Source organism: Hyperoodon ampullatus (assembly GCF_949752795.1).
Source record: "Hyperoodon ampullatus genome assembly, chromosome: 3".
NCBI lineage: Eukaryota > Metazoa > Chordata > Mammalia > Artiodactyla > Ziphiidae > Hyperoodon > Hyperoodon ampullatus.
Window position 1 is genome coordinate 137152811 of NC_136916.1, and position 6880 is coordinate 137159690.

Consider the following 6880-nt stretch of genomic DNA (forward strand, 5'->3'; position numbering starts at 1 on the left):
TATTATGTCCTCCATTATGTATGCCCATTCCCACCTCTCCTGAAAAAATTTCAAGTTGCTCCCTGGTCTCTGCCTCTAACATACCATGTTCATCCAAGCATTAGCTTTTATCAATAGTTTTAAAAGTTTGGTTTTTTGTCTGTAAATGTGACTATAAGCCCCTGAGGCTAGTAATTTTGTTTTACATTTGTACCTCCAGTGCCTAACAGAGCATCTGCTTGAATTCAAGAATGGATAAATGAACATCTCCTCCCTGAAGCTGCCCTTCACCATTCCCTAGGCAGTTAACTGGTCCCTTCCTCTGTCTTCCTTTAATACTTACCATATTATCGCCAGTATGGTACAGTACTTACTTTATATGTCTATCTCTCCAATACAGTCTATGAGCTGAGACCATTTTCTATTCTTATAGTTTCTGAACCTAGCATGTAATAGGCCCTCAGTAGGTATTTATTAAAAGAACGAAAACCTTGAAAGCATGCTCCTCAAACTTGTGGGTTGCACTATATTTAATATGTTTAATGCCAGACTCTTGATTCAAAAAGATCTGGATTGAGGGAAGACTGCTGCCATGTCTGCTGCAAACAGTGGGGTGTTGCTTCAGGACCTTGCTTCAGACATATGTCTTACATTTCATCCCTAGCCTGAGCAAAGGAAATCTCTTTGAGGACTGGGAAACAACAGTGGCCTCACTGCAAGATGAATCTAACTGTTGGGTCTACAGTGAGATGCTGTTGTCATCCTCCTCTGGACATCCATGGAAAATTGACCCAGGTAACGCGACCATGTGGGGATGACTGACAATGGGGGGAAAAGACAAACCACCTTCCTCTCCCACAAGCCAGTAAGTCAAAAGAACCCCCATTGGTAAACGTTACTGTACACATCACACACTTTGCCAAGGTTACTGCTCACAAGCCCCCCACCCCAGGCTATGTTGTGTGGAATGGAATAGGCTGGCTTTTGGACACACAAGTCCAACTAGCAGGATTAACTGTTTTTTGTTTGGAAAGTCATATAATTGGTCCACCCCTAATAGCACCCAAAATAACATGGGGTGCCAGACCTGTACTGTGACTGCTGACTTCTGGCTAGGCCACCAGAATGTTTCTTTTAAAGCTGGGCCTTCCCCTCTCCATGGAGGTGCCTCCGGGTTTGTGAAAACCCGCGGGGTGGGGGGGACTTACCTTCCTTATAACTGGACAGGACACTGCTGCCCTTGACTCTCCACTGACCTGGTAAGCAACTGGCTCCAAGATTTGCCTATATCCTGGCAAATGACTGTTCTTAACATACTGGGTATCTTACTCTTGATAGCCCTTGGCTGCTGCTGTCTGGATTCTATTTGTGGTATCTGGTTGCAGTGCTCCTCTATATACCTGACCCAGGGATATCTCGGAAGAGGGGTGGACCGAGACTGTAAGGGTTGTGCAGGGTATGTAAGGGTGGAGGGTATGGTCAGGCCCACCGAAATGGTTGCTCTCTTGCTCTCTGTACATCCCCCGCTGGACCAGTCCCTGCTTCACCTACACCCTACTCCCCTGACTGACCTTCCCTCTTAATCATAGAGCCTAATCAGTAAATGCCTATGTACTTGCCCCTAGCCCCAGCTAGTGATTGTTCTAATCTTTAGATCAGAACATCTCCACCAAGGTAACTTATCAAAGGGGTGGTGAGGGGCTGCTCCTCTGCTGGTTTCCCTGGTAACAGATGAGCCGACCTGATGTCAATTTCTCCTATAACTGGTAAACACCCCTTCCCCACCCCAGGGAGCAAAGACTGCTGCCATGTCTTGCATGTCCTGCCCATTGCAGTCTGCTGCACACGGTGGGGTGTTGCTCCAGTACCTTGCTTCAGACATGTAAGATTCCCCCCCCATCCATTAAACCATCGATGTCTCTGTTGCTGACTCGGGCTCTTTCTTCGGTCTTGAGGCTGGGTAAGTACAGGACCTGCAGGTCTGTGGAGTGCAGCCCAACAACAGTGAACTCAGGTGATCTGTCAATTAGTAGGCGTCAATCCCACTTGTGGAAAGTGAAAGTAAGAGTATGTGTGAGATGGAAAAGATTCAGAAAAGGATGAACGTGTTTATGGAGCACAAAAGAATAGTTACCAAGGTATAGTTGGATTGCCAGATATATTACAAAGTTACTGGGATTTGTGATTCTGTATTTAGATAAGGATCAATATTATAATAATGTGCTTCATCTGAAGCAGCCACTGAATAGGGAAGAATTTTGAGTCACTGGGATTGGTATATTGATCAGGAGATATGGTAAGAGGTCAGATAAACTTAAGAATCATTTGTCTTAGTAAAAATAGGTTTAAATGAGTATTAAATTAGGCAGTAAGAATGAGGAATGCTAGGGGCTGATGGATGGAAAGTGGGGACAATGGAATATCGGAGTCCCATGTGATAGGAGAGCTTATACCTGGGGAGTGATCCTGTGAATGAGCTGGAAGTAGACAATGTTGTGGTTACTGGATGTGGCCTCTGATTATTGATTTTATAGGTCACATTCATGGTAAAACCTAAGTGTGGTATGTATCCCATTTTTAGAAATGTTAAGTTGGAAAACAAAGCAAAATTTGTACTACATCTGTGGCATTGTCTAACCATGTAATTTTGTGATATCATTCCTTCCAAACCTTTGTTCACATTATTTGTTAAATAAACCAAATCAGCAAGTTTTTTTAATGAGGATTAATAACGCAAATATATGTAAAAAAACAAACTGGATTTAAAAAATATGATATGGAATGGCTGGAAAGATGAAACAAAACTTGCTAGATTAAATTTAACAGAAAGAGGGGACTTCCCTGGTGGTCCAGTGGTTAAGACTCCACACTTCCACTACAGGGGGCTCAAGTTCAATCCCTAGTTGGGGAACTGATATCCTGAATGGCGTGCGGCGCAGCCAAAGGGAAAAATACAATTTAACGGAAAGAGGTCTAAAGCTCCAAATTTAGGTAGACATTAGGTTTTCATTTGCCGGGTGAGAGAGAACTGAATCAACAGTATGATATGACTGAAAATAAAACAAAGAAACCTACTGCTACATATTAGTAGAGAATGCAGCTGGAGCAAGAGAGTTGAGCCCTATCATACCATGAGCTCTTCAGACATATCTTCAATATTGTGTAATTTATGGGCCCACACCAAAATAGAGAAACTCCAGAGGTAGGTAAATGGGCTCATAAGTGGCCTGAAAACCATGAAAATGAGGGATAGAGAGGAATAGGAATGACTTGCTTTGGGGGAAAAAAAGGTAGGAAGAGCAGGGGAGAATACTCAGTATTAGCCAAAGGGATGAAGATTCCAGTTCAACTTAGTTTAGGTTATTAGTGCTTATACATCTACCTCATTTTGCACGTGAGGAAGGCATTATGTTAAGTGCAATAAGTCAGACAGGAAAAGACAAATACTTTACGATCTCACTTATATGTGGAATGTAAGGAAAACAAAACAAAAACACCAAACTCAAAGAAAAAGAGGCAGAGTGGGGGGCGGGAGGGATTGGAGGAAGATGGTTAAAAGGTATAAACTTCCAGTTATAAGATACATAAGTACTAGGGATGTGATGTACAACATGATGACTGTAGTTAACACTGCTGTAAGATATACAGGAAAGTTGTAAAAGGGTAAATCCTGGGACTTCCCTGGTGGTGCAGTGGTTAAGAATCCGCCTGCCAATGCAGTGGACAGAGGTTCGGGCCCTGGTCTGGGAAGATCCCACGTGCCGCAGAGCAACTAAGCCCATGCGCCACAGCTACTGAGCCTGTGCTCTAGAGTCTGTGAGCCACAACTACTGAGCCCATGTGCCACAGCTACTGAAGCCCATGCGCCACAGCTACTGAAGCCCATGCGCCTAGAGCCCGTGCTCCACAACAAGAGAAGCCAGCACAAGCAGCCCATGCACCGCAACGAAGAGTGGCCCCCGCTCGCCACAAGTAGAGAAAGCCTGCACGCAGCAATGAAGACCCAATGCAGCCAAAAATAAATAAATTAAAATTAAATAAATTTTAAAAAAAAGAGTAAATCCTGAGAGTTCTCATCACAAGGAGAATTTTCTTTCTCTTCTTTCCTTTTTATTGTATCCATATGAAATGATGGATGTTAACTAAACCTATTGTGGTAATCTTTTCACAATATATGTAAGTCAATCCATCATGCTGCTTACCTTAAATTTATACAGTGATATGCATCAATTATTTCTCAATAAAACTGGAGAGGAAAAAAAGATTCAGGTTTCCTAAGGAACTTTGATAAATCTTGATACTAGTTACAATTATCTACTCAGGCTGACTGACGGTGAAGAAGTCATCATTCCATCCAAAGGAGAATCAGCAACCACCAGGGCACAAAAACAAACAAACAACAAACAAAGGAGGAAACTGAAGCCCAGAGTTTAATGGAGTTGCCTGAGGTCAGTAGGCTAACTGACAGACTTAGGACTTAAACTCAGGTTCATATACCAAGCTGCTGGAAGTTGGGTTTCTTTAAAGTGATTCTTATCCTTGGGACTTCCCTGGCGGTCCAGTGGTTAAGACTCCACCCTTCCAATGCAGGGGGCGAGGGTTCGAAAAGATCTGGGAACTAAGATCCCACATGCCGCACAGCGTGGCCAAAGGAAATAAAAAAGTGATTCTTATCCTTACGGCATTTTCTTATTTTCTTTTCTTTTTTTTTTAAACCTCTAAGTGTATTAGCAAATGCATTTTCAGTATCTTGTAGATCCCAACCAGTCATGAGTTCTCTGTTCATCCCTGGAACCATCTGAGGAGATAATTCTCATCAGAGGTGAACTGGAAAGTCTTGTATTAGGTTGGAATTTAGACGTGAAAAACTCATATCACTTCATATACTAGGATTGTAAAATTCTATGATAAGATATAATTACTTGAATTAATATATAACTACATTATAACCATGCAGTATAGTTTTGGTCCTGGAGTCAGACTGTCTGGGTTCGAATTCCTGCTCTGCCACCTACCCTTTTGAGAGGCTTTGGGCACATGATTTAACCTCTTTTGCCTTCAGTATCTTCATTTGTAAGATGGAGATAATAATACTTAGCTCATAAAGTTATTGTGAGAAATGAATGGGATTATACACAGCAAACAGCTAGCAAACAGAACTCAACAAATATTAGCTCTAGGTATATGCAAGGGAGTGAGATTATTAAAGGAGAGGGTATACAGTAAGAAGAGGTCTGAGGGCAGGGCTGTGGAGAACATTTAGCTGTTGTGCTGGGTTGCACAGTATTCCCCCCATTTCTTGTCCACTGGGAACCTTAAAATATGATCTTTTTTGGAAATAGAGTCTTTGTAGATATAATCAAGTTAAAATGAGATCATAGTGGATTAGGATTGGGGCCCTAATCCAATGACTGGTTTTCTTTTCTTTTCTTTTTTGGCCACATGGCCCAGCATGCGGAACTTCCCCAACCAGGGATTGAACCCACGCCCCCTGCAGTGGAAGACGGAGTCTTAACCACTGGACCACCAAGGAAGTCCTGGTTTTCTTATAAGAGGGAAATTTGGACACAGAGAGCTATGCAGAAAGAAAATGTTGTGAAAACGCTGGGAAGAGAATGTCGTATGAAGGCACAGAGACACAAGACCAGGTGACAACAGAGACAAGAGATTGGAGTGATGCATCTACAAACAAAGGAAGACCAAGGGTTGCCAGCAACCACCAGAAGCTAGAAAGAAGAAAGGAAGTATCCCCCTAGAGCCTTCACAGAGAGAATGACCTTGCTGGCACCTTAATCTCAAACATCTAGCCTCCACAACTATAAGAGGATACATTTCTATTGCTTTCAGCCACTCTGTTTGTGGTACTTGGTTATGGCATCCCTAGGAAACTAATATAGCTGGTGAGCAGTCAGGGAAAACACAAAATGGATAATAATACTTTATAGTTTCAAAATACAATGTAATTTGATCCTCACAACTACCTTGAGAAGTAGCAGGACAGTTTATAGATAAGTAAATGGATGATCAAAAGTATTAGAGACTTGACAGAAGGTGGCAGAAACAGAATTTGAGAGATGAGTCCTGTTCAAACACTCTGATCCTAGTTAGCAAAATGCTTCATCCTTTCTCAACCTTTTTGAAGTTTCCTTCCCCATTCACAACTCCAACATCATCCTCTTACCTCCGGCAACTCAATTTCAGGAAGACTACTGATCAGTGAATTCTACTAACGTCACATTTTCCAAGCTTATGCATTGTATAGCTTTAACTTTTATTACAGAAGGATCTTATCCTTCGGTGGGGAGGTTCAGGCACGTACAGTAGGTAAGAAAGACACACTGGGAAAAAAAAAAGGTCATTCCCCTTTCTACAGTCATAGAGTCAAGGCAGCAACCTACGCCACTGACTCCAGTTTTCACGGGCAATTTCAGCAGAAAGAAAATAGACCTAACCTAACTTTTCTCAGGTTACACAGTTCCTCAGTTTTAGAGTAAACAGGAACCCGAGTCAATGTTCCTTCCATTAAACCACCTAGATTGTTCCTCCACAGACAGATTTGTAGATGCTACTAACTGCTTTCTTTTAGATTAAAATTAACTTTCAGCAGAATGCCCACCAAATAAAAATTTGTCTGTACGTGTTCTTCTCTAAGGCATCAGTAGTACAGGCTTTGAGATCAGAAAGTCTTGGGGTCCAATCCTGGCTTAGCGGTGGGGCACTGGGAACATTACTTCGGTTCAAACACGTAAGGAGGTAACACCTACTTCCGATATTTCTTGCGAAGGATAAATGATAGGCAAAACACCTGGCACAGCAAATTTTTTCCGAAGACTGCAGGAATCAAAGCTTTTGGAGGTGTGTCTTCGCTCAGCGTCCTCTGCAATGGAGAGGTTCAGCGATT